We start from the raw sequence: 8,831 nt of genomic DNA, 5'->3' as shown, positions 1-8,831 counted from the left end.
GAACATGACAGGGATGTCCACTCTCACCACTGTTATTCAACTTAGTATTTGAAGTCTTAGCTTCAGCAGTCAGATAATACAAAGGATTTAAATGCTTCTAAATCTGCAAGGAGGAAGTCAAACTTTCACTCTTTGCAGATGACAGGATACTCTATACGGAAAACCCAAAAGACTCCACCAAAAAACTGCTAGAACTGATGCATGAATTCAACAAAGTCACAGGATACAAAATCAATGCACAGAAATCTGTTGCATTCCTATACACCAATAACGAAGCAAAAGAGAGAAATCAAGTAATCAATCCCATTTACAATTGTGCCAAAAACCATAAAATACCTAGGAGTAAACCTAACCAAAGAAGTAAAAAACCTATACATTGAAAACTATAATAGAGGGGCACCTGGGTGGCTTAGTCGGTTAAGCATCCAACTTCGGCTCAGGTCATGATCTCACAGTTCGTGGGTTCGAGCCCCGCATCGGGCTCTGTGCTAACAGCTCAGAACCTGGAGCCTGCTTCCGATTCTGTATCTCCTTCTCTCTCTGCCCCTCCTCCACTTGTGCTCTGTCTCCCTGTCTCTCAAAAATAAATGTAAAAAAAATTTTTTTTAAGAAAACTATAGAAAGCTTATGAAAGAAAATGAAGACACAAAAAAATGGAAAAATATTCCATGCTCCTGGAATGGAAGAACAAATATTGTTAAAATGTCGATATTACCCAAAGTAATCTATGTATGCAGTACAATCCCTCTCAAAATAACACCAGCATTCTTTACAGAACTAGAACAAACAATCCTAAAATTTGCATGGAACCAGAAAAGACCCCAAATAGTCAAAGAAATCCTGTAAAAGAAAACCAAAGCTAGAGGCATCACAATCCCGGACTTCAAGCTGTATTACAAAGCTGTACTCATCAAGACAGTATGGTACTGGGGACCACGGGGTGCCTGGGTGGCTCAGTCAGTTAGGTGTCTGATTTGAGCTCAGGTCATGATCTCATGGTTCATGAGTTTGAGCCCCACATCAGGCTCTGTGCTGAAAGTTCAGAGCCTGGAGCCTGCTTTGGATTCTGTGTCTCCCTCTCTCTCTGCCCCTCCCCTACTCACACTGTCTCTCTCTCTCTTTCAAAAATAAATAAACATTAAAAAGGAGGGGATGGGCCACCTCCTTTCATTCTCAAAATCAGGACAAAATCTTCTGAAACCCCATCATCTCTTCTCCTCCCATCCCCCACTCCTAACGACAGCTCCACATGACCTGGAATAAGGTTGCGTGAGGAGGAAAAAGAATGAGGCAGCAAGTGTGAGAATCACCAGTGGCCCCAGAGAGGAAGAAGTGGCCATAGGCCCTGCGGGGGTCAGGGGATCAGAGATAAGGAGAGGATACATCTGTCTCCACAAGCTTCTGGTGGTTCTTCTGAACATAACCAGGGTCACGCACCCTCAGATGGGGACAATGTACCATATGAACAAGTCATTTAATGAGCAGCACGTATGTCCACACTTCCTGCTCCGCCCGTTGTTTCTTGGAACCAAGCAGGCCCCTTCACAACAAAGCCTTCTGGAATCCTGTCAGCCTCCTGGTTTCCCCCCCAGACACAGCCTCAGCGAACTCTTAGCTTGTCTCTCCACTGGAACCATCCCAAGTTGTTCACCATTGGCTACCGCTGTCAAAGACAGCCCCTTGAACAACAGGCGCCCTGGGGACCCCCATTATATGAGGTCTGTTCTCATTCCTGTCACTTGGGATGCACGTGCCAAAGGTGACAAGAGCACCCCGTCGCCTTGCTTCAAATTTCACAGTTCAGTGTTTCCCAACCTCCAGCGAGCATTTTGGCAAAGAGTTGTCCAAGAGCCACAGTTACTTACTTCTGGCCACATGGGGGGGTGGGGGGGCTGGGGGGATGCTGGTGGATCACCTGTTGCATTAGAATGCCAGAGGCTTCTGCCACTGACGCATCAACTCCCTTTCCCAGCTGAAGGCTTAAACTACTTATTTAAATGAAAACCTGAAATCCACCCACAGCCAACATCAAGCGAGACCCTGTCATCTCAGCCCCGTGGATCATGCACGGCAGGTGGGCAGGCAGCCTTTGTGCTGAGCGCACGCGGCTTTCCAGCAGCACACAGGCCCTGTGCACTGGGAAGGCGCTGAGACGGAAGAAGGGCCAATTGGCACGAGCCAAAAGATTTTCTCACATTTGAGTCTCGACAGAAAACTCAGAAGGGACGGTCAAACATGCTCCAGAAACCCTCTCCATGGTCCCAAGTCCTGAGCACATGGGGCACCTGGACTGTCACTGTCATCTTTGGTTTTAAGCAAGAGACGAAGGTGCCGATGCGGCCAACCTGTCACAAATGTTGACAGGGTTCACGTCTTCTTCCAGCAAAAATGGAGATGGATCTGACAGAGACGTCGCACTTCCACACGGGGGAGGCAAGCCACAGGACTCGACGTTTAAGTGATTTGGAACAAATCAGTACAGTGTGGCCACTGCAGGGGAGAGCCGCCATTTGTCTAACACGGAAAAATCGGATTGCACTTCCCAAAGCTTCTAACTGGGAAGTGGTCATCCCCTCTCATCTAATGTTCACTTTTCAAAGAAAAAAAAGATATTTGTTCCTCAGATTTGATATTGCTTTCACACACGTCTGCACCTGGCTGGAGGGTGGCACTGTGAGGCATGGGGGATGATCCCTTTGCAGGTATGGGTTTCTCTATGTGAGTGACTCCCAAAGCCTATCTTCGGGCAGTCGTAGGTCCCCCAAAACTCCAAATTTCCAGGTGCTTCCAGGTTCCAGCCCAAATCCCATCAGTGACAGAGGGCAGAGTCTAGCCTCAGAGAACGCCAGGATGATTCTCAATTCCTCTCAGGGACTGGATGAAGTACTTGACAGATCTCGGCACCTTCTCCTCCCATGGTAACCATGAGTGACCTAGACCCTTGAATTGGGTGCCTGTCAATTTCAGGTCCAAGACCACCTGGAAATGGGCCGGGCTGCGGGCCATGGCGGGTGCCGACAACCCCCTGGGGATGGGATCACTCTTCACCGTTCTGCCTCCATCTGCACGAGAGAGCCCTGACGGGAATTCGAACGGATCCAGAGCTAGAGGGAAATGGCCCTTCGGGACCACACGATGTCCCCTTAGCTAATACTGTGAGAGGTGGAGGCCATCATTTCCAATAGGCTCCAGGAATCCTATTACATATGAAGCGAAAGAATTTGAACACAGTGAAAAATCACACCTATAGTGACTGTGAAGGTTTGTGCATGGTTCTCCCAATCTTTGAACCGTCTTTGAAACTCAGCTTCCAATCGGACACATTTTCCTGATGGCTACCTCCTACAGGAGACCAGGTGTCCCGAAGCCTGCTGTGCGGTGCCGTCCCACAGCTGTGTGATTGCTTGGTTGATGCCCTCCTGGAGCTGTGGGCCCCATGAGCGTCAGGACAAGATTTCTCTTTGCTCAGCACTGCCTTCCCGAGGCCTGGCGCACCTCATGGCACTCTTCAAGTGCTCACTAGACGTTTGTAGAATTGATTCATGAAATGAGTAAAATGTGGGATGCTTCTGGCATTCTCAGAGGCTTTCCTTGCTTAACCACTCAGCAAACGGGGAGAAACTTCAGCTCTGACCTGCACTATTCTCATGCATACACTTCCAGACACTAACAGCAGCCCAGCGGAAAATCTCACCTTACTTACCAACGCCCCTTGCCAAAAATCCTGAAGTCATCATTCATCTTTAATGACTACTTATTGGGGACACCTGGGTGGCTCAGTTGGTTAAGTGTCCTACTCTCGGTTTTGGCTCAGGTCACGATCTCATGGCTCGTGAGTTCGGGCTCTGTGCTAACAGTGTGGAGCCTGCTTAGGATACTAGCTCTCCCTCTCTCTCTGTCAAAATAAATAAACTTAAATAATTAAATTATTGTTTATTGATTCAGACCTACTATCTTGGTGTAGTCTTTCTACATAATCTTATTTAATACGCCCATCAACAACACTCCTTTTTTGTGACAGGACTTGGGGTCTCGGTTTGAAGATAAGGAAACTGAGAAGCAGGAATGTCAGCGTTCTCTGGACCACACTTTCTGTGACAGCGACTTCCGGTCACTTTAAATGCCGCAGTCTCCAGGGGTTTCCATTCCCAAAGTGAGTTCAAAGGTGACAACAAGCCTGCCTTTTCTATTTATAGCCTGTCTGTGGAGTAGGCCCACCCAAGTGGGAAAGTACAAAGTTGGAACAGAACCTGGCACCACACTCGGCATAGTTTACACAATGGATAATTCTCTGTCATTGAACAAAAAAAACAACACTCTTTTTTTTCCCCCACCTCCTTTCTAATCAGAGCTGAATCACCACCAGTTGCAATCATTCCTGTTACTCACAGGCTGCCCACCACCCACCAGGAGAACTGAGGGTACTTGGTCCCGCCCAGGGACACGGTCCCCAGATATATTAGTAACACATTGCCTCACTGAGGCTCCGTGAGCCCTCCAGGCCTTGCCGAGTCTCCACTACCTCTGTTTAGCTTACCTAATGGTGACTGTCCTCCAGAGGAGACTTTTTTACATCACAACACTTCATTACATCCCTGATGGCAGGAAAATGCATCCCGAAGGAGAGGCAGTGGCTTCTGGAAGGGCGCACGCTGCTGATTCCCCGCGGCAGAAAAAGGAGGAGGAGCCAGGAACGCACGGGAGGAGGAGGGGCAGGTAGTGGGGGGGCGGGGCGAGCCTCGTGGAGAGCAGTCCGCCTGCCTGCCCCCCCCTCAAGGCCCCCCCCCACCCTGACCAAGTCACAGCTTTAGCGGCTGAGAGGCACCAGTCAGCTCGGAGATACATACATGGAAGCGCTTTCGAAACTGCACCACGCCAATAATATTTAATACACTCGCCATTAATTTGAGGCACATTCGCAACAACAGAGATTTGAACTAGGGATTTGGGGATTATCTGACAGCTGGAATTGTTCCCGTTCGTTTTTGACTATGAATAGCACCGTTTTCATTTGTAAACTGGCTGTGTAAATTATCTTCTGACAGCTGCCGGGGAGAAAGTAGGCAGAGCTGTCAGACACAGACCTGTGAGAATAGAACTTGTTTCCCAGAAAACCACTGGATCTCTCAATGCCGTATTCTAGGAGCTTTGCCTGCCAGTGGCTGCCAGGCAAATGCAAATTCCCCAGGGAATGGTTGCTGAAGGAATGAATGAGTGAATAAATGACTTAACCTCTAGGCAAGACAGCCAGTCTGCAAAGCAAGGATACCCTTACCCAGTGTGGTACAGCAAACTTTAAGTAAGGCAACCTTCAGAGGCACCTGGATGGCTCATCGGTCAAGCATTTGACTTCAGCTCAGGTCATGACCTTACGGTCCAGGAGACTGAGCCCCAAGTCAGGCTCTGCGCTGACAGCTCAGAGCCTGGAGCCTGCTTTGGATTCTTTGTCTCCCTCTCTGCCTCTCCCCTACTTCTGCTGTCTCTCTCTCAAAAATAACCAGGCACCTGGGGCGCCTGGGTGGCTTAGTCGGTTAAGCGTCCGACTTTCACTTGGGTCATGATCTCATGGTTCGTGGGTTCGAGCCCCGCGTCGGGCTCTGTGCTGACTGCCAGCTCAGAGCCTGGAGCCTGTTTCAGTCTGTGACTCCCTCTCTCTCTGACCCTTCCCTGCTCATGCTGTCTCTCTCTCTCCTAGAAATAAATAAAACATAAAAAAAAAAACAAAAAACCAGGCACCTGGATGGCTCAGTCGATTAACTATCTGACTTTGGCTCAGGTCATGATCTCATGGTTTGTGGGTTCAAACGCCACATAGGGCTCTGTGCTGACAACTCAGAGCCTGGTGTCTGCATCGGATTCTAGCTCTCCCTTTCTCTCTGCCCCTCCTCCATTCTCTCTCTCTTTCTCTCTCTCAAAAATAAACATTAAACCTTCAATGTGCCACATTGCATTTCCAGAACCCTGTCCCTGCCGTTTTCTCTTAGTTGGTTCCCCCGAGTCTCCCAGGTGCACGACAAGCCAGGGGCCCTGCTTCAGGCTCCTGTAGGAACTTCTGGCAGGAGGCCACCCTGAGCCACCCAAAGATGCCTGTCTGTGCCCAAACCCTCCCTTCTCCACACAAGGACACTTCCAGATTGTATACCTAAGCACTGTTCTGGGAGGCCCGCAGCTGCAGCTCGGAGTCCCGGCCAGGCCCACCAGCTCCTCTGTGACAGTGGAGAGATGATTACACAACAGGCACTTCATCAAGAGTTTTCAGCTCCTTTTTTCCAAGGTTCAAATTTCCAATTTTTCTCTCAGCAGGACAAAGACTTAAAAGAAAAGGGCAACTGAGAAAATGAATCATAGGAAAATTCTGGCTCCACAAACAGCCCAGGTTCAGTCCCCTCTTCACACTTGCTGGAAGGCAGCGTATAAAAGGAGTGGGGAGCTGGCAGCGCAGAAGGCAGGCTGGGTCGTTTCACAACCCCAGGCTCTGGAAGAGAATGTTCCAGTGGGCAACGGCCGGGTCACAAAGTAGCCTTGGTGAAGGGTGGTGTGAGCTGGGATGCTCTCTGGCTCTAATGGAGAGCCTGGAGGAAAAAATGGGAAAAGCAGTCGAGAGTTTCGGGATTCAGACTTGAGCGAAACGAGGTAACGAACAAGTCTTCTGAAGACCCGCTCAGCCACTAAGCTAGAAAGCCAGCCTCTGCCAGATGAGACCAACTCAGCACGGGACACCCGTGTCCCTGCGGCAACACCGGGGACACTCTAGCTAACACTGGGAGCTTAAGTTGAATCCTGGCACACAGGCCTATATGGAAGGCACTTATAGAAACACTCCGGTGGGGACGCCTGGGAGGCTCAGTTGGTTAAGCGTCCCACTGCGCCTCAGCTCCTAATCTCATGGTTTGTGGGTTCGAGCTCCACGTTAGGCTCTGTGCTGACAATTCAGAACGTGGAGCCTGCTTCAGATTCTGGGTCTCCTTCTCTCTGCCCCTCCCCTGTTGACATCCTTGCTCTCTCCAAAAAATTAATACATAAATAAACATTAAAGACTCTGGTGTATTCAACAAACTAGACCCTTTGAAAATAATCATCCGGGCTGTATCACAAGCCCTGAGGAAAGGAAATAGTGGGGTAGGTACCTCCACGCCATTACAGTTCTATGGGGAGGTCTGCCCCCAACACTGATGTATAGGTCACGATCTCACAGTTCATGAGTTCAACCCCCACATCAGGCTGGCTGCTGTCAGCACAGAGCCTGCTTCAGATCCAATCTCCCCCCTCTCTGCTTGCGTTCTATTTCTCAAAAACAATAAACGTTTTTAAAAAGGCAAGTGAGGATTTTCTTATTCTTTATCAACTAAATCAAAAGCAATGTTTAAGAAAATGGTGTAAAAAAATGCAGAGAAACCATTAGGCTCCACAGACCCGGGCCCATTTGAAGCCATACGTAGCCAAAGGAGGTATAAAAACTACTGAAATTGAACAAGAGCTGTGTTTCTCTGAGATCAAACTTGGCTGGAGCTTAAACTGAGAATTCCAATTCAGATTGGCGGAGGAAGCACTCAGTAATAAATCTGGGTAGATATGTGCGCTGTCGTTGGAATGTCATTGAACTACTGAACAGGCGGTCTCCTTAAACTGAGAAGTGCATTTTAGCCTCCGGTGAAAAGTCAGCAAAAGACAGGATTTACGGTGTTGTTAAAAGTGAAGGAAAATATGTAACCAGAGTGAGGGACAGGGTGGGGGCTGGGGGGGGGGGGTTCACACTCGGCCCAGTGCCAGTCGGTGACTGCTCAGCCTCTACGATGATCCTCTGCCCTTGCTCTCTCTGCACGGCCCCCCCAGATCGGCCAAGCTGCATCCACTCCCCAGTGAGTAACTATTCTTCCCATTCACCACATTCACGTGAAGCTCCCTCCACAACACCTTGAAAACAACTTCTGTGAGTGTGACGGGTGTTTTGCCTAAATATTTTCCTCACTGCCATCAGTTTGGTCCTAAATGTCTCCTGAGTAAGACAGACAAATGGCAGAAACACAGAATACTAAATATTACATCCTCCTGTGCCTTATTTTTCTTCTGGCAAAGGGAAGGAAGGAGTGTTCCCGAACTCAGAATTCCGGGCTTTCCCAGGTAACTATCGTGGAAATATCAGAACATTGCTTCAAGGGGCCCAAGTCATTCTCCTCTCCATGTGATTTGGCCAGGAAAAGAAAGGACATTCAAGTAAGCTTTTTTGTAATTTAAGATTTCGTGAAAGGGATGGTGGGTGAGAAATTGAAACCAAAGGGGAAATGATTTAGAATAAGCATCTCTCTTAAAATACGTACACATACACACAGGCAAATAAGTGTGCATATGCTTGTACTGATGTGTGATGGGGAAATAACTCACAAGGAGGGGCTCCTTCTATCACTATAAAATTGATAACCTGTAACTAAATCTTTAAGAGAACCAAGCTTAAAATGAGAACCAAAAATGCCCAGGTGCCATAAACAAACAAGAATTCAGAGTGTGAAATGGAAGCTCCCACAGGACGGAGGTTGGGGGGCGGGGGTAGGAAACAGGGCAAGACTCCATGCAAGGGCAGGACCTACCCCTGAGGGAGCTGGTTGCAAAAAGTTCAGAACCACAAAGTGTTCCCACATCTCCACTAAAGCAACCCCAAAGACCCAGAGCAAACTTTTTTTTGAGAGAGTGATAGAGAAAACGCGTGCATGCCCGTGGGGGCTGGGGGGAAGAGAGAAAAGAATCCCAAGCAAGCTCCACGCCCTGCAAAGAGCTCTACGTGGGTCTTGATCCCATGAGCCCAGGATCGTGACCTGGGCCAAAAATCAAGAGTC

The sequence above is a fragment of the Hyaena hyaena genome, unplaced genomic scaffold (assembly GCF_003009895.1).
Source record: "Hyaena hyaena isolate Hyena2069 unplaced genomic scaffold, ASM300989v1 scaffold_115, whole genome shotgun sequence".
NCBI lineage: Eukaryota > Metazoa > Chordata > Mammalia > Carnivora > Hyaenidae > Hyaena > Hyaena hyaena.
This window is presented reverse-complemented; position numbering follows the sequence as displayed.